Below are 21,092 nucleotides of genomic sequence, written 5' to 3' on the forward strand. Positions count from 1 at the left end.
TAATCCGCTTCACTCATTCTAATATATCCATATACGCTCCTCTGCCTATGCATACATAACAGCAAGCCCAGAAGTACAGAAATTTTCTGACCTTTGCAAAACTTATCGATACAAGTCGGGTTCCCAAAATCTGACAACTATTAGAAATGCAGATAAACTCCTATAACCCTAGAATTTTCAAACAAATTGTTTTTAAGTTTGCCATGCATAGTCTTCTAAAACTACAAATGTGAAACTGTAGATGTTTTATAAACATCCTGAAGAAAATTTAGATCTGTTCTTTCTCTTAAGATGCAGAGAATGCGTAACTCAAATATACTCTAAATCAGAAAAAAAAGGACATAAAAAAGGCTCCATATTAACAACCCTGAAGACAGATATTACCTTATTACATTGGACAGTATCAAGCACAAGAGACTCCTATAAAAATGAGACTAATATATCATATAGTTTTTATTGCAAGCCTAAGTCATTGACAGTGAATTCAAAAGCCAGCTATGCACAGGTTGTATCACTAATCTTTAATGTCTTGTTTTATGGTAGATTTCTGTGAAGTTTCAGGCTTCTTATTCACGAATTCTTTAAGCATAAAAACACCAGCAGGAGCCAAATGAAATTATCAGGCAGCGGGTTTATAACAAAAAAAAGGAAGTACTTTTTCACACAATGCATAATTTAATTGTTGAATTCCTTGCCACAGGATGTGTTCTGTGCCAAAGTCATAGGCCAGTTGAAGAAAAAACATAATTTAGAGAACAGAGTTTCACAAAGTCCTATTATGTAAATAGGGTAATATAATGTGCAGTTCTGGAATTCCCAAAACCACAGAATACTGGAATTCGGAAGACTGAATAAGGGAAGTGTTATTCCACTCTTGACTTACCCCTACTCCCCAATAAAAGAAAAAATAAAATTCTGCTAGAGGGTACCATCGGAGGAAGAGGTTATTGGCCTAGCGGACCTTCGGCTAAGCCTACCTGTCAATGTTCATTTTCCTGTTCACTAACTCTGATGAGAATGCAAAAAAGTCTACCTCCAAGCGCTATCTTCTTTATGTAAGACTTTTGACAAGGTATAGCAGAAGTTTCTAAGTTGGCTTTTCTAGCTGCCTTTTTGTGTCTACATTATCAAGGCAAACGCATCCCAATTTGCAATGGTCTAGTCTGTTTTTTTCAGACCAGATATTTAGATAATCATAGCTTATTACAAATGTCTATTTAATGATTCTATCTCAATGTAACTATAAACATGCTATGTATATACTCTGACCTCAAGAAAAAATAAATACTTGTCCCCTGCAGTTAATTACTTTGATATATGCTGATATAATGTCAGGGATGGATCTGTACTGCTTCTAACTCTTCCAGATGAATGAGCACCGTTATGTGACGCAGGCAAGATTATAAACATTACCACTGAGGGTGGGATTTACTCCTATTCAGAGAAGAGATTCTTTAATATCAAAAAACTATATTGATCAAGGATAATACACGAATAACATGTACCAATGTAATATACTATTTTTCCATGTGTTACCATGTAGATTATTTTCCTCCTCCAAAACAGCTATCTACGTGCCTGTACATTGGTGCCATATTTACTCTGGGAGATGATAGCTCAGGCAATGCTTGGCTTTCAGCTCATTCTCTTAATTTTTGCAGTAGCAGATGTTGCCATAATTCTTTTTCATAGCATCACCTTTCCAGTTTTATCTGCAAAGAGTGCTGTCAAATTTATCTGCTGTTTACATCAGCAGCAGCAAAAAATCAGATGCTTTTTGAAAAAAAGCCAACTTTTTGAGCTAGGTGAAGCATGAATATTGTTCAAGCTTTCTTGTTTTATCTTTATAGCAGAAATCTAAGTGTACACACATGTGCTTTGTTAAATCATGGAGTAACTCAAATTCTTTGGATTTTGTCAAGTTTTCATTTCTAAAAGACTTTTCAAAATCAGTGTAGAAGCTCTCCTTTAGAATTAATAGAAACTAAATCAAATATATTTTAGTTTACTTCCATGTGTAACATAAATTAAAGCCATTTTAACTTTGAATGAGGGTTGGGAGGAGCTGATATCATTTAAACAATCTACATTAAATTCCAAAGGATAAAGTTTCAGTTTAACTTTTCTAATACACACTTATCAACAGGTCAATAGTTGCTTCTGAAAAAGTAATGGATACTTCAGATAGATACTCCTTAATAGGTACATTTGGTAACATAGTAGACTTCTCTCCACATTACTTCTGGAAAACCAGCCTATGCTACAAAATGCATTTAATTTGTTACTGAAACAGAGGACCTCTATATTAGTTTATAGCCTTCTTGTCAGAGACAGGTACTTCAAAATCATGTAACAACTGATAAAAATGCAGCATTTAATTTTTAACTAACAAAAAGTTGCTGGAAAATACATGGGAAGAAGCTAATCAGAACCAGGAAGGTATGAATGGAAGAAACTGTGCATAAGTGTTGAATAAAAGCCAGAGGAGTTTTTGAAAAAACTCCCACTGACTCAACTGTCTTTATCAGCATTATGTATAGTGTGATTCACAGCCATGAAGAACCTGCAGTTGGACAAATGTTTGAACAAGTTATTTGTTCTGAAATAGTTTCCAGATTACATTACAGTAGGAAAATATATTTATTCAATAAGGTCAAGTAAAGTGCTTTCGTTTATTTTCACATTTGACTAGGTTTTCTAATAATGTTCTGAAACACCCTGAAACATTGACAATTATGAGACTGGTGTTGTTGCTAGGTGTTCCTGTTTGCTGATGAGAATGAATTCCACTTGTAAGAGAAGATCAAATCCCTACGCATTGGTGATATACTTTAGAAAATCCTTTAGGGATAAAATAGAAAGCAGATTTCATAAATAAACAATTCACGTGTTTAAATGCTAACTTGAGACAAACACAGGTTAGTAAAAGCATGTTACCTGGAAAAATGAACTGCAATAGTTCAACCAACAGACCAATGAGATTGTTTTAGATGGCCCATCCCCACTCTGCTACTTCATTCAGATCTTTAGCGTACAGGATTACGAACCAGCATGACCGAGTTAGCTGTAATGCAGTTCTGATTAACTTGCCCAAGTCATGACTACTTTCCAGTGGTAAATTTTGTATTGGTGTTTTAACCGTAGACATGATTGACTCAAATATTTCACTGATTCAGTGATTTTTCTTGTGTGAAGTACTTAAGGTCAAAAGCAGCTTGCTGACTGATACAATGGGGATTTAGATAGCTTTCAGTCCAATCAAGAAAGCAATATGAATACAGCTTTAACTACAATATGTTTCTGTCCACTATGGGTAAATGGGTTTTTCATTCCTTTGCTGCTCCACACAGATAAAAAGAGAATGAGGATATTAGTGGCAAATCTAAGAAATATGCATCCCAAAGAATAATGGTATCTGCATTTTCAGAGGAAAATCATTATCTAGTCCACATGTTGCACACCATATGGACGTTTCTGAGGCCACCTGGACTTCCTGTGATTTAAAATAGTAGAAGTCTCTCAAGGAGGGTCTCTAACTCATTCAAAAGCATACTTTGAATGTTATTATTTGAACATTTCTAAAACTGTATGTAAGAAAATTAATGGAGAGCTCAAGGAACAAACAAAACCCAAACTTGGAAGAAGTGCAATGTATGCTGTAGTTGATGGCCTTGCTGGACTTGTCAATGCCAGATGAAAAACATGCTCAGACTCAGGCGTCAAAATCGGAAGAGTTAACAAATGGAGCAGTTAAGTTGCACTTATCAGACAGAAGTAAGGGGGGATAGCCCATCAATATAAACCCAGTGATCTGTGGGGTGCAGCGGAGGACACACAGCCAGAGATTGCTTCAGACAAAGAACAGATGGCCCCCGGAAGAGCATACCAAGATGCCTGCTCCAAAGGCGTGTCAAACTGCTGAGTCCCACTTCTGGCGACACAACATTCCATGCCAAGAGCCAGTCAATACCCAATAATTGACTTAGTCTCATCTCGCAAAAAGATTTTCGAACATATAAAAATTGGCCCTTGAAAACTCTCTTTGGTGGGAGGAGGCAAGTGGGAACTTTTCCTGACGGATGGGTCGATGGGTCTGAACCTCTCTTCCCCCCCCCCAAGAAGGGACGCCTATTTGGTAAAAGTCGCTCCTCTGACTTTCTCAGACGTATCCCCAGGAACACATTGTTAACTAAAGCGCTAAACCATTACCTTTGAGTTCAACTTTCATAGACTATGTATGTATCCTCAGCACTATAGTATTTAAGCAGTAACAACAGCATGAGTAACAATCTGAATCCCTTTAATTTATTCTTGGAATAATGCCTGTATAACAAATTAGTTTGCATTTATGTATGTGTGCATGCGACCAAGCACAGCACCTAAGGTTAGTTTTTCTGCTTTCCTGAAATCTGCAGGGTCTGTAATTGCTTGTCAGCTCTTGCAGATGTGACCTCCTTAGTGAGGTTTTGCCTCACCAGAATCTCCGGATACTGGCAGTGGCAGACATACCAGCTGATGTTTAGGGGTCCTATGGATGTCAGCCTCTCAGGGGGAGACCTGAGACAAAGAAAAATCTCTCACATACTTATAGTCCAATCCTACAAAATGTCTTCCGTATTAGGGGAAAATATTTTGACTACATTCTATATTTTAGTAGACACCTACAGCACAGCTTGCTCAAATTGCTAAAAGTGGAGTCTGCAACATTTTACAGTGTACACATCTTTTAGTAATGCTTGATATGTACATTATTACTATAGTTTTAACACTACATAAATGTATGTGAATTTGGTGTTCATGAAAATGAACAGACTATTAAAAAGGCTAGAACCTACTGGTCTTCGGGAAAATGTCTCCTTATGACAATCCTCCTCTACAAACAGGGAAGTATTGCACTGTGGAGCCTTTCTTGAATTCCTGCCAATGACACAGGATCGTTTAATGGTTTTGTAATGAGGTTAAAATCAACAGCTCTAAGATGACAAAGAAAAGGGAGCTGGGACGTGATGAGAGGAAATACGGTGAGGGTAACATAATTTAGAAGGTCAGAAGAGAAAAAAAGGGAAGAGACTAGGAAAAATAGAAGGAAGAATGAGACAACCGTATGATATAAACACAGTAAAGTAGATTTTTTTTTTTATCCTCCTTTCCCTCCCTGGCACTCAGTGCCATGTCAAGTGCACACTTGTCACTTTTGTGAGAAGTCATAATCAGCAACTAGAAGAGGAATGGTCTGATGCAGTGTCCTGCTCTGCAGCTTGCACAAATCAACAGTAGCATGAAACACTCATTTTGATTTAAAAAAAAAAAAAAAAAAAAAAAAAGGTGCTTATCTTCAGCATGCCCAAAGTCCTGAACTGGGGAATAATACAAACACATGAGCAGTTTTTTTCTAAATTCACACGATTAGAAGCTGAAGTTTCAGTCACCAACTTCTACATTCTCAGTACACTGCACAACCTCATTTATCTGTCCTTACTTACCCAAAACATTTTGTGACAGACCGTGCTGTCAGAGTGAATAGCAAATACTCATGTTAAGCTATTGAGAAGGTCCTTGGGAAGGAGCAGAGCTACAGCATCAGGAGTCCAGAGTGAAAGTAAAGTCTGCCCTGCTGTTCAGAGCTTGCTTATCAAAAACAGAGTTCTCAGAACAGGTTAAGTAGAGGAAAATGTTCTACATTATTATTATTATTGTTCACCTGTTTCATTATCACACTCTTTAAATAAGAAAAGAGAACTTCCAAGAAGAAAGAATTCCTTTTTTAGGAAATCTAAGCTCAAGGATTGCTGTTGAAGGTACTCTTCAGATGTTGTTCTGTTGCTATAAGATATGTTTTCAGCTTATATTTTATCACTCTTTACAATTTGCACAAAATCAAATCTTTTTTGTTAGGGATCATCTTCTCCAGCTGCTTTTTATGGCACCTGAGGTTATGATCTTCTGTTCACGTTACTATGCTCAGGAGGCTATATAGAGGAGGGGGTAAAGGTTTCATGCAGCAAGAGAGTTCAAATCTCTTCTCACAGAAAATACCTATTTTGTCCAAGAACTATAAACTGTATCTAGATTAAAAAGCAGAATTAAGGCATTCATCATAGACATGAATAATGGTGGTCAACAAAGCCACTGGAGACAAAGCCATGAAGAAATCATAATGGAAAAAATGTAATGTACTGACAAAATCACTTTAATGAAATTTAGGGGGATGGGGGAGAAAGAGAGCCTTCGCCTTAGAACACAGCTTTAAAGTCTCATTTCCACTTGTGCCACTGATTTCCTGGATGGCTGTGTGCAAGTTCTTTCACACCTCTGCACTTCTTTACTCCCTGGTTTCTGCACAGTGGAGACAACACTAACTGCCCTTGCAAATTGCTTTGAGAGCTGTGAAGAACTGAGCATGGCTAATAGATAAGTAGCAATATCACATTTAAGCACATCCTTCTAATTCCAGCTCTTCTTATACCATCGTTCTCTACAAAAAGTCACCTCAGGCAGCTTTTTTGCAAAAAAAAGCAATAGTCTCAAGTGATTACATTTATAATTTTAATAATGTAAGAGTTTTACAGTAAGATACTGTGCAACGAAGAATTCATTATTTTTCCTTTCAGATTTTAATAAAAGTACACTATGAATTATTTAAACTAAATGAAACTTGTCAAGATAAATTAATTTAGTACATGTTGTGATGCAGTATATTCTGGCTTTAATTGTGTTTGCTGCTTACGGAGTATAGCAATTCACAAAGTCCAGTAATACATTTTCCCAGCCATGAGAAACAAGAACCATGGGAGTGCTGTATCATTTTCTTTACTCAGAGATCTTTTTTACTTATTTTTTTATTTTGAATAACTTGAAGTTAGGGGATTACACTAAAAAAACTCAACCAAATAAATAGTGAAAATACAGAAAGATCCAGGAGATTTCTCATGTACCTCTTCTAATTCTAGTTAGCAGTATCTAGGAACAATCTCAGGATGACAAGTTTTCCAGAGGCTGCTATGCAAAAACAGTGAGATTTAATTTGATACTGTTTAATTCCTATTATAGACTTAAAAACAGTGTCCCAGAAAAGTCAGTAATTATTTTGCCTTTGACATGAGCCAAACAGAAGACTCAATCCATTGCCTGAACATAGCCACGAGTGCCATGTGAGATGCCCTGAGGGTCTCCACCTGGCTCCAGCTGACAATCTAGCAGTGCTTGTGTTTCCTGTAGGTCCTGTTACTGTACCTACCGGACTTAAGAGGAATCCTTCTATGACTGGGACATCTCAAGTAGCACTGAACATAACTTTTAGATCACTGAACTGAGCCCAAGATGTCTTCCATTGGACATCACAGATTGATGGTGCCTTACATAGATAGTGTTGTACATGTCTGCTGACAGCCCCAGCCTAACAGATCTGATGGCATTCCCAACAGAAAAATATCCATTATGGTTATATATAACTTACGTATCATTATATACAAATATGTTTAATAAAGATGCACATGCAAAAAGAATCATCCTTTCCATTCAGCTATGCTATCAAGTTTCACAAAGACTACATACCAAAGATCATATCCCATACTACATACAAAAAAATTGTATAAATCTCTTTTCCAAAGCATTTTGCAGGGTTAATTTATTGAAGGATCAGGTTACAGAAAGTAGGATTCTCTTTTGGAAGTTCTGTACCTTCCTGTGAACAACCTTTGCTTCTAAAGAAAGTAATGATCAGAGATTCTTATGAAGTCTTATGTCCTTATTAGCTTGTGAAAGAGATGCAGTCATTCACTTTTACCAGAGTGGGTTTCTTTTCCAGATTTCTCATGTTTTAATGGAAGCTGTGAGTTCTCTGCATGTGGAGAAACCAGACTAAATCTATTTTTCAGATTGTGCTAGAAATGATGGTTGTATTGAGTTTTCTGGGGAAACTAATCAAGAAAATAATCTCATTATCAGGGAGGAAGTTCAGTTTAGGAAGACCAATGCAACAGTGTTCCAGAGTCAATTAGTGCTCACTATCCAGGACAACAACATTTGAAACTGCAACATTGTGAGAAAGCTGGAATCATATCAGAAATTAAGAGAACTCAGGTTAACTTGAATGAACTCAAAATCAGATTTAGTTTCTAGGAAGATAAGTGCTTATAGCACAGAAACTTAATTTTAAAATTAAATTTTAAAATTTCTCTTTGTAACAAGCTTATAAATAGAATAGTCATACAATATTTTCTGAATATTTCATAAGGCATTAACTTGTGTTTTCTTAGAGGTCATTCAGCTCAGGAAGACTGATTTAGATTGGAAGTAGAAACTGATTTAGATCTTGGAAGCAGAAACTTCACTACTTTGGCAGAAAAACATAGCATTTAAGTTTCTGAAAGCAATACAGAAGTCTTCGTAACATGAGGTATATTTAAAGATACTGAATCACATTCTCTGTTTACTACAGTTGTCTTTACCTTGTACCGTCTTTCCTCCTCTTATCCACAAACTGAGGAGGCCAGTCCATCATTACTGAGCATAAGGGAGTGCACCGCGTTCTCCTTAGATATCTGACTAAATGCAACAGCAGACATCCTCACCCAAAGCAAGTGTCATGTGCAGAACCAGTGTGCCTAAACATCAGAGCTGAGTTACATGGTGGGTCAGGCCTCTGCAGAACAACCTGACAGTTACTCTAGGTTACCCTCTGCGATGCAGGCATTCCCATAGATAGTCATTGACACAGCTGAGAATAGGAGCAAATGGCTCTACAGCAACTTCACATTTTATTTCTCTTTCCAGTTTCATGTATTCCTTGAAAGATTTCTCTTGCTCTCTCTCCCCCTCATAGCACTTGCTGATGTCTGACAGAAAAGCAACTGGCCTGATATAAACTGAGAAAACTTGCCTTGCATCTCAAGGAAGAGATAGACACAGAGACAGACACTTGCCTTGCATCTCAAGACATGAGTTAGACCCTAAAATATAGATATATATATATGCATCGACCTCCAGGTTTAAAAGAGAGGTCCAGGGGTTTTCATCAATGATGAATATAAGTACAGCAAGAATGGAGGGAGGGATATTGCCACACACAAATGGGGTATTTTATGCTGAATTAAATGATGGTCATAACACTTTCATAAGTCTAGCTGCCAGGAAAGGGAAAGAGGAACAAACAAAATGGTGTGATTCAGAACAAATCGACCTTCTCCAGTACTTTGGGAATATATGGAGTATACTCTGAAGTGATTACATTTCCTCACATAGATGCGAGGAGAAAGTATGTTGGGAAGGGCTGAATTGGCCTCATTCTTCTCTGCAAAAAAAACCAAAAACTTTGCATTTTAATAACAATTTTTAACACTTATGTAACAGGTTTCCTTATGGAGAATCCTGGACTGGGAAGCAGTAGGCCCAGTACATGCTGGTTTATGAGAGTTAAAGAGGAAATAGAGAAGATAATACCATATCCAATTGATCCTTCAGGGAGATTTGAAGGAGAATGAACGCACATTTGGAATTCGGCCAGGATACTGGGGCTACAATGTCCTGTCCTAAAAAAAGATCCATTGAACTGTTAATAACCATAAGCAATCAGGCCCTTGGTTTTACATCTCATCAGCAAGACTACACTACATGTTCATTTAACTCACACTTGCTTTTGAGTTCTCTCAGCTTCTATTGCTAGTGGGTTTAATTCCTTGTCTTAACTATAAAGTGGGTTCCTTTACTTTTTATTCGTTGGAAATCTGTGCCTGACTCCTCTAGCACTACCCTGACCAAATCGTAAATGAAGAAATCATGCACTGACAGAAAAAACAGATCAAGCAACTTAACACGTTCTTAAGATTTCTAAAGTCTACGCACCATTCCTCATGCCACAGACTTGAGATCTTTTTTCGGATAAGATCACTCTGAAATCATGACATTCTTTAAAAAATAATTTTTTTTTTTTTTTAAAAATGTACTGATGAAGAGGAGAAAATGCATATACACTAAAAAACCCACTAATTTTACTTCAGTGTCTTCATAAGCTATGACAAAATTTTCCAGTTTTTGAGGCATTACTCAATCTTTTGTCTCCATTATTAAACTACTAACAGACATGGTATTAAACTAACAGTGAAAACAATCTGGGTGGTGGGGGAAAACCAGTATACAATATTTAAGTTTTTCAGGAGTGAATGTTCTTCTAATCTAGCAAGCTAAAAGCAAGGTGTAAGAATTTTTAATGGAAAATATAATTTAGGAAGCATCTTGCAGAAAAAAACCCAGTTGTGTGTGCCTTGCTTGAGCTTCAAAATTAATTATTTGTTTTATTGTTCCATGTATTGCAAAACAGAGTTGCGTTGGAAACAAATCTTCAGAAGTGCCTGAAGATTAATTCTATAGAGCTCAGAAGCCTTCCTGTTTCAACCTTTCTTCAGAAACGCATTCATTACCTTTTCCAACATTTACAAAGTAATATTTTCCAAGAGAACAACAATAAGCTCTCTCGCCATGTATGCTTCAACTGTTCCGGGAAAGAAACCTGCATTTTCCAGTATTCAGCTTGAATGACAACCTTCAGAAAGCATTCTACAAACTTTCTGAAAAGCTGAATTTTTCAAGACATTTCTAGTTAGATCTTCTAAAATATCTTGTGCTTTTTTTTGCAAAGAGCATGCACATAGTTATTGCAGAGTAGCTGACAGACAGAAATACATGAAGCCACATAATTTGATCAAGGCATCAGCAAATCACAAGCTTTTTTAAAAGTCTTGGTTTCAACCAAGTAAGACTTAGGCTTCTTAATCACGTAACATTAAACACACACCAAAAAAAGTCAAATGAACTCTCCCTTTGAAATAACCTTCCTGAGTCAGGAAAAGAATGATATTTACAGTCCTACACATTCTTTAACTGGTGCATGTCTGTTCATCCCACTTGGATAATACAACAAGTTTCCAGACCATGCTACACTTTTCAAAGTTTCTGTATGTCACCTTCTTTGTTAGCCCTGTAATAGGAATAAAGCATGCAGTAACCTGTGAGACTGGATCGCTGAACAATGCTATTTTAAAAGTTGAAGAGAAATATCAGAAGGTAAATTCGGGTTTCCCAATTAAAAAAAAAAAAATCAAGATAGTGTGTTAAATTTCTAATTATATATTTATTTACATGCAGTTGAGTGATATTAGCAGTCACACATCCATGCTGTCCATAAAACTTTCATCAAATGAGTAGGGTTATAAGGTTAGAGTAACATTATGATACTGGTTTTAGACCTGAAGGACCCATAGGTTAGACCCTTCTGTAGGAGACATAGGTCAAATTCACACTGCCATATCCTGTGCTATTATGGGGTCTGTTTATATATGGCTCTCCAAGCAACTCACAATCCTGCAAAGCAAGTTGTAGCAGCAGCAGCAGGACAGATCAAGGACAACTGTCTCTTTTCTACTAATATGAAAATTGAGCAGGCAAGCCCATTTAAGGCAGCACATTACATCAGTTTAGTGAATGACACAACTAAAAGGAGAATCAAAAGGAAAGTCAAAACTAGGGAAACACCCTGCCAGCATAGCACCACTGAAAGTACAAAGCTCTGGGGAAAATAATGGTAGGAGGATCTTCTTAGACATTTCTTTTCACATTGTTACGTTTCTCTTAGTATAAACTGTAATATGATGAATAGATTGAGATCTTGCATGATCTTGAAAGTTAAACAATCCCAGGCAAATGCAGTACAGGATACAAATGCCCCAAAAATGGCAGGTATTGAAAGTACAAACCAAGCTGCCATAGTTAAGCACTAGACCGTTGAAACAGAGCATGCTGAAAGAATCCCTTTGGTATTATCTATACTAGTTCATAGGACAATAAGAGGACATACTTTCTGCTTATGATCTCTAGATTTGGAAGAAGCTACCTAAACTAACATGTTGCACTCTGAAGCTTTTGTTTACACCACCATGCTTTCCAGCACCACCTACAGAGGGCAGTTATCTGCACAAGGCTCCAATGCATTAAAGAAATTGAGTCCGCACTGCAGGACATTCCTTATTTACACAAACATGCACTCTAGATTTCTATAGACACAGGTACTTCTAGCACATCCCAAGCAAATGAAAAGTAGCGTGTATCCAAAACAGCTTCACAACTGGTATATACTGTAAAAAAACTTTCTGCTTGCAACTACACAAGTGGGCAAGCACTGAAAATTATCTGAATCTACAACTTCACTCTTGTTACCAACATTCTGAGCTATATACATATACACTGACTGTTATCCTGCGCTTCTTACCAAGAAGCAGTTTGAGAGCCCTTTAGCCACCATTCCTCAGCTCTTCAAGAGCTAGGTCAGATGCTGCATATATATATAAACAACCCCTTTGTGCTTGACCTTGAAAAAGAAAGCAATGATCTGTATATGATCTATGTTACAGCAAAATGTAATTTTTCCCTCTGACAATGTGTTTATGGTTGTTATCTTGATTGCCAAGAGAAATTTGCTTTCTGTGGGGGCTTCTATAGACCCCACAGAATGTCAACTGTTTTGCCCTTCTCCCTCCTTCCTTCTTCTTTTTTCAACAGATTCACAAATTAAGTTGACCCTGTGCTATGTTGAAAAAAAAAAATAGATTCCTGAAAATTAAAAGTCTGGCACAATCGTATACAAAGAGTCCATTTATCTTGTCTTTTCTATAAAGATATGTTGCAGATTCTGGCAAAGTTCCCATTTCCAGTAATACAAGTCCCCAGGGACTTCTGGTACCTGACACCTTCTCGTCCTCGATCCTGACCATATTGCTGTTATTCAACTGTCTACTACAGAAAATACTGTTATTATTTGTATCTATTATTGTAAAAGAGCACAAAACCATCTGTATATTAAACACTGGATAATACTGTCATTGATGTATCTGTCTCTGCAAGCTGTAGTTTAAGTTCAAAGGTGTTTATCCTCCTTACATGTTGCTTTGTTACTCTGATTTGAGAGGAGTACTGGTATACCGCACGCAGCATAGGCTACCCAGCAAGGTAATGGAATAATGCAGACTATACAGAACACAGCAACAAGTCAGACTCTACAGTCATCCATAAGTAGGTGTTGTCTGACACAATCATCTCTCTGTGCAAACTACATGAAACTTAACACTGTTTGTTACACGTAAGTGTGAAGTCTGTGACCTTACCTTGCTTAATCTGCACTTCACAGTGAATAAATTCTCATTTACATCCTCCACATTCAGTTGCCAACCAGTACTATTGTATATGTGCACCTCTCCCTGTCGCTGGCAGGATGGGCCTTTCCTGGTGACCTCAAGCTTTTGCATTCCAAACATGAAGACCGCTGACTTCCCTGTGGCTCCAGCTCACTCTAGTAAAATCATTATACCAAACTGCTTCATCTTTCACAGTGCTGGAGGATAAAGTGTGTGTGAAGAATTGCATGCTTAGAACCATTTCTGAGCACTGAGCAGTTTTGCAGATGGGGCTAGCAGGCTGCTCAAAGTGGCATTTCCCTTTCTTTTAACCATAACTCTACTAAGCAATATAATCTTCCTTTTACCATGGGTATGTTAATACAAAGCCACTTTGTCAGCATGCTAGTGTCACCACAGTTGAAGCATATATCAGTTCATTCATTCATAAATCAATGTGTATATTCTTCCTAAACTCTAATGTCATTTCATCAATGCACTCCTTATTTTGCAGTCATTGATACTAAATTCCAACACGATTACAAAATCTCATTTTTTACTTTATTACATTTTGAATATTGAAGGATTTTCCCCTTTATTAAATTACACTATATTAGAATAGTCTGAAAATCCTCTGATGCATGACCAAGGACATAGTTCCATCTGTTTTGTTTTTCTTATTCGTGACATAGATGATTTTGTTTTAACCAGTACACGTATTTCACTTTAATTCCACTTTACCTCTGTCAGGTTACATCATTTCTGATGTGTAGATACTTTGCTACAGAGTATTGCAAAACGGTTAAAGTTTAAAGTAAAACCAGCTTTTTGCATAGCTCAGGTGTTCGGAAATGAGATATGGATACTCAAGTTACCAGCTTAAATCGAACACATGGCACAAAGCCATATCAAAACCTGGCAAGACCAGTCTGGCTAAAAATAATTCCTCTCTGAGGCTTGCTTGGTAGCCTGTATAAAGTGAATAAATTTCCTAACAATTACTTAGAAATACAGGTGTTTACGCAACCAGAGCTGCTAGCACAATCAGTAAATCGTCACCAGTCGTAGCCCAAATTCCAGGTGTTTGATTTTGAACTCAAATACTGCACAACAGACCCGGAGAAAATCGGCTCTATGCCTTACAGTTATACCATGCAAGTTTATTGTTTGTATTACAGAAGAACTTAAAAGACTGTAGAAATGAGAGCAAGACTCCACAGCGTTAGATGCTGTACAAACACATAGGTGCCTAAAACGAGGAGGGACGAATCCAAAACTAGCTGAAACTTAATTTAAGAGTCTAATCATCTTCAGCACTTCCAGGAGACATCTGTGGAAGAAGGCTCAGATTACAGTAGGCAGAATCACCTCCTAGATGTGCCCACCTCTCTCTATGAAGCACCCAGTAAAGTAGCACAGGTATAGATCACAATAAAGGGACAGTCGCTGAGTTAATCTATTTACCAAACAAGTCTTGTAACCTCCGGTTTTCCTCACAAAAGGAAGACGAGGAAACAGACCTTGAAATTTTACAGATCTGCCTCATTAACACGTGAGAGGAATTTAAAGTTTCAAAACTGTGGAGACTTCTTAACTCAGACTTCTGTACTGTCTCTGGTGATGGTACCATATTACCTCATTGGCATAAAAATACTTTGATTCAAAAGTTACCATGTAGCAAAAGAAAAAAAGAAAAGCAGACATCCAGGAGGATTTACTGGAAATATCATGTGAATGTATATGTATAATCAATAAAAGTTTCACATATTTCCTTGTGGACATTCCACTGTATTAATGACTGTCCATTGGGGGCCAAAAATAAAAAAATAATCATGCCTATGTTGATCAGGGTATTCTGCCATTTCCTGTACAATCAGCACCTCCAGAACCATGTTAGATGGAGAAGTAAACAACGATTGCTATCTGAGGATATCGGGGAGCAAAGCTTTCATTAGTCACTGACCCTACCTTCACCACAAAACAGCAGGTAATCCAAGGGCTTTTTTAACCACCTATCATTTGCAACATTCAAGCTCAATATATAGGCTATGAGCTATTATGCTTTGTTTTGTTTTCAGAAAACAACAAAAACAACAAAACCAAATACATCTCACCCGCCAGGTTTCAAGGTTTAAAAGTGCAAGGTAGTAACAAAGAAACAAGCCTGTTTCTTTCTTGCAACAAGGGGTATATAGGTAGGAACGCAGATGGGAATAAACCACCTCCATGCATAAAGATAACTTCAGTTATTTGCAGAATCTAAGCTGAAGCAGTGAAATCCTCATTTCTTCTCCTTTCCTGCCCAGGTGAATGTTTATAGCCTCGTGGCACTTTGAGGAGTTCCATTTCAACAGCAGATATCTTCCATTTGTAATGCTGCAGCTACACACATGTATGTGCCTATGACTGTACATGTAATTTTTTACAGTAATGCTGTAGGTAGACACTGATAGACTTGTTCTCCTTTCCCCTAGAGCAGTGATATTAACAGGCAAGATACATTTACACCACTCCAGAGATGGCAATTTTGCAGCTGAATGGCAATAAAGGTATCCCACAGCACCAAAGGAAAGTCTGGACAATGGCAGAGGCTGTATTCACGTGCACCTCTGTTTCAAAGACTAAATTATGAAAAAAGAAGTATGTGAGCTCTGAAGTTTAGAGTGTGTTACCCTTTCTTCCTGTTTAAACTACATTTAGATTAAAGCAATTTAGCTCGAGACAGGATTTCTCACTAAGACAAGAACAAAAATTCAACCTGTCTTTGCCCCCCAGTCCCTCTCTTCTTCTTTCAGCATTTTTACACTCCTGAATAGAGGAGAAAATGCTACCTCTATAGCACAGCAATTCTTCATATTCTCAGTTAGCTGGGCACAGCCATGTAAGAAACAAGTATTAAAATGATTTATTTAATAGATTACAGACTATATATAGGAATATCCAAGGGTCCTAATGCTTTTTAACTTTTTAACACAGACTCCCGCCACAAAGAATAGCAACATAGTTTAAAGCCCTGCACAAAGATAGGCATTGTACTGAAGTCAGTTTTGTTTTTTTTTTCCTACCAGTATAACAGAGAGTAGAATTTGTCCCATTAGCCCAAATATTTAAGGTCACTTTCAGAATTTGCGCAGAGATTGTGCTTCCCAGCTGTCCTCATTGCAATTTGCTTTGCTAATGTCATCAGAGTTTGTTGAAACTTGAATACAGGGAAAAAAAGCAGCAAAAAAAATGTGCTTTAAAGGTAGTTCTCAAACAGAAGTGTAATTTTTTGTCTTGGGGTTTCAGTATTCTATGCAACACTCTCTTTAACATTTTTGAACTCACACAAGCATGAGTAAAGTAAAATTAGCATCAGGGTTACTACCTAGGAGACACAGGTGGGTTGCTTTCCTCAAGCAAGTACCATTTCCCAAGCCATCGTTTCTTCCTGTAACTCTATAAGTAATGAAGAGAATATGCCTGTTTCACAGGAATTATTCTTATGAAGTGCCAGCTAGAGAGGCCTCCACAGCTTACCGCACACCAGAGTGTGTGCTACAAACCATATTGCTTTGATTTTCTATGTGTGTGTGGAAATGTTTGGCTCACACATAAAAACATAGTGGTATGCACTAAAACTGTAAGTCTTCAATACCTCCACTTGTAAACTAGTTTTACTACTGTAAATTAAAAGGATTTAAAGGTTTTTGTGCAGATGCTAATAAATTCCATTCACAAAATCATTTTTCTTCTCCCTTACAAAACCTTCCCATGTTCTTTCACATGATACACCTGTTCTCTTTACGTGGGCATATACATTTGTCCTGTGATAAAGCATTCCGTCATAAATAATTAAATGTCACATTTCTCTCATTCCTCTTGATTACTCAGTAAATCCCTTGGAGTAACAAAACAAATTGTAGCAAGTGTATTGCACACAGTAAGGCACACTTCAATATTCTGATCAATATCTGACCATAACAAATTAAGAAATTTCCATTCAGTAGGAACATACTTATACTTCAGTAAGAAACACGGTATCCATAACAAAAATAAGGTTACACTTCTAATTTTGTGTAACATATATGATATATACTGCATAACAATAGTAGTTAAAAGCACATACATCTGAAGCAGCGGTTGTTGTTCAGCACACTGAAATAGTTACACAAACTGGTTTTTAACCAGGGCACAGCCTTAGAAACAACAAATCATGAAAATTTCCACTAGTTGAATATGTTTGCTTTTGTTCGCTTGCATAAGGCTAATATAGCAGGATGTATTCCTGTATGAGTAAATGGCAAATGCGTGAAGGTGATTGCCAGAATGAAGTAAACCCTTTGTTTTCTAAAACAATAGCTCGTCATTCTCTGTTGTAATGCTTCTCTTATGCACAGCTCAAGGCAGCAGTAAGGTCCCTTACTACGTTTTAGAAAAAGATTAATCAGGTTTTAGGATGATCTCTTAACCATTGATGCTGTGGGTTTGACTAGGAAATTGATGACTTCAGTCTGGTCCATGGCTGCGAGGTGAGGAGGGCTCTGTCACAGCACAGAGCTGTACCCAGGAGTTCTGTGCTGTGAATGCCTCTGCGTACATCCTTAGAAGGATTTCATTAGACTATTTTAACACAGAGGCTAAGGTTTGCAGTCTGTCATTGGTAGTCATGAGAAGGATAACCAGAGGTTCAGCCAACTGGACCCATTCTGACTCTATACAAGATGACGACATGTCCCAGAGAATAAACAGATAGATACAGAGTGGACCATATTAATTATCTTCAGGTATTTGTATTACCTACACTAGATCTGCCTCGCATTTCCATTCACTGTGAGGAGTGCACAGAGATCAGCCAACCCCTAAACTAGGCACTAACAAGGTTAGGCACTGTGAATACACCGTTCTACTCTCGTGTTCACCTGAACTCCATTGTTCTTCAGTATGTCCAGTTAAGATGCTGTGCTGAACATATGCAACATCACATTGCTTTACCAAAAAAAAAAACCACAACGCCACAAACTATGGAGGGGAAATTAACCCTTAAACAGCCTGTCCAATTTATAGTGCTCTTAGGTCACTACATATACCAGAAATTTCTGCCAGTGCATTCTGATTTGTGGAGAAGGCATCTCTGCAGCCAGCTGAGCTCCCTACGCCTCACAGTTATGCTCCATATCAGGATCTGGGAACACAGGGATTTTTGCCTTACTGACGGCCCCAAATTAACCAAGCCAGTCACTCACGTTCCCTGCTGTACTCAGTGATTGCTAAGGGCACAGGCAACATTTGTACAAAGGAAAAGCAGGTTGTCTTTGAAGACTCAACCCCATTAACAACAGGAGATAAGAGGACACTGTAAATATTGGATATTGTTTTTTGAAATAGAGTAATAATGCATTCATACTTGAAAGTCGTTAGCAGTCCACAGATCTTGTTCAGGTCCTCTGCACAAAAGTGAATTTAGCCATAAAAGAGAAATGTATCCATAAGCAGATTTAATTTGAGGTGTTTTAATTGTTGGACACAGTATTTTAGAGGCACAGGCACTGTTTCAGTTTCAGAAGTTCTAAATGCATAACACCTCCACACCCTCCCTGCCCCTTGTAACTAGTGGGTTTACAGGCACAGAAGAGATCAGAAATCTGGACAGAACATATGATTTTTTCAGTCTCATCGAGCAATAATAAATTCCAAAGGCAAGAAAGAACAGTTTACTCCAAAAATACAAGAGAAAAGGAAAGAAATTCATGCAGTTTAAATCACACTTCTATAAATGCTAACATCCTCACATTATCTTTATATCCAACTAAATGGCATGTGTTACACAGTAACAAGACCTACGTTTTCTAGAACGGGAAATCAGTAAAACAGTTTTCTATCAGGCATTACATCTGCTAGTGCCTCAGGATGCCCAGACTGACTAATGCTAGTAAGGCTGATGTGTGACAATCACAGGAAAATTACAGTTTTTCTGGTTAGATTAGTTTTTTTTGCTTAAATTGTGTTAAGTATATAAATAAATAACTTCAATATATGCTATTCAAACAAATAGAGATGTTCTCTTACAAAACCAAAAGACAGACAGTCATGGAGTCCTCTAACTGGTGGGTGTATCTCCATGGAAGCCTGCAAGTTAAGCCATTTTAATTGTCACGGAGTGGTACAATTATGTCATTTGGCTCTATACATTTATATATCTAGCTCTGCAAACTACTGTGATACCTGAGCAAACCTCCTTTAACTGAATAAACTGAAAACTCTAAGAAGAAATATAATTGCTCTGGGAAAATATTCCTAAACCTTAAAATTGTAAATATTCTCCTTACTTTAATGGAGTATGGTTTGGGAGAGTAGATGGCTTGAGAGACTGGTAATCAGCTATTGGTATACCGCTAGTCCAGGTTAAGGACTCAACAAATGGGATGCTGAATTATTGCCTCTCACTAGAACATGATTCTCTAACCACATTTTCTGCTCGAAGTGTTTGGATTCTGAAGAACCTTAGTGATACCAGTCCTCTAGCAAGCCTGAGAAAGAAATCGGGCAACTGCTCAGCTCCCAGACCACCTGTAAGCTAAAAAAGTGTAAGTCAGTCATCCACTGCACTGTGGGAAGTAGAGATCACAGATATCTTCACTCCAGTCTACAATCACTCTGGATTCCACTGCCTTGTCTTCTGGACGAACAAGATTTCAGCCCCCATGAAATATGTGCAAAAAATACAGATAGGTTTAGAGACAGATCTGCTGGTGGAAGCTTGAATTAGTGTCATTTATCTTTTATCCATATTGTGAAATCAGCAAGCTACTAGGTACAGTTTATCAAGTACTTAAAATATTTTCACTTTACAAGCAACCAAGCATTTCATAAATACGAATATCATAATCCCTGCTTAATCTGGCAAAGGGTAGATGTTTTCATCCTTTGGCGTACTGAAAGGTAACATTATTGGACAGTTATTTGCCCATTCCCTGGTGATTAAGTCTGCAGTATTCAGAATTTAACTGTGGAAGTGGAATTCCTGCCTTTCAGGGTTTATTTACAGATTTTGCCAGATGAATGTGTAACCTGTGAACTATAATTAGGGATTTCCAGCTGTTACATGAAAGCCTGGAATGCACAGCTTGCAAGCTTTGAACATATTTAATAATCATCTACTAGTAATCCTAAAATATTATTAAACTACCAGGGATGGAAAAGCACACATTTAAAGGTGTATTAACCCTTTAGGCACTACAATTATAGCATACATATATTACAGAACAGATACCTTTGAGTCTCTGTGATGTATTTAAGCACAGTCTAATTCAAGTACCAGCATCTCGGTGTTGTATTTCCCTGGTTTGACCACTGGGCAAAACTGGAAATCCCTGATTTTTGTTTTGACTGATTGAAAATAATTTTGTGTAGCCTGGAAGAGACATCTTTGCTTATTTAGGTATGTAGATAGACAAACCAGTGCATAGAAGAGGAAAGAATCATCTCCACCCATTCCACCATATACTGCATTAATTATCTATTTTCTAGAAAATTCTAGTTCATAGTGATTACCCCATTTCCTACAGTACTCAGAAGAGCTATTCCTCAACAAGTTTTGTTTTAAATACTATTGACAACATTCTCCAAAATCAAAGCTCTGTAGAGCACCCTGACATTTAGCTTGTTTGAACAAATGAAAAAAGGTTTAAAAAATTGTCTAGGTCATATGGATAAGCCAATTCTGACTTATGAGACTTTGAGAGGAGACAGATTTTTAGCATATGGAAAATTGTTCCAATATTTTGGTCCATAAGCAGCTCAAGCACTATTTGACAGAAAACCACTCCGATATAACTTTACTATTCCCCACACAAAGAACTAGTGAAGGACCTATTTTTTACCACGTACAAAATTCCAAGTTCAGAGAGATCTGACTTCTACACCTCAGTATTAGTAAAGGATTTTTGT

This window comes from Opisthocomus hoazin, chromosome 4 (genome assembly GCF_030867145.1).
Source record: "Opisthocomus hoazin isolate bOpiHoa1 chromosome 4, bOpiHoa1.hap1, whole genome shotgun sequence".
Taxonomy (NCBI): Eukaryota; Metazoa; Chordata; class Aves; order Opisthocomiformes; family Opisthocomidae; genus Opisthocomus; species Opisthocomus hoazin.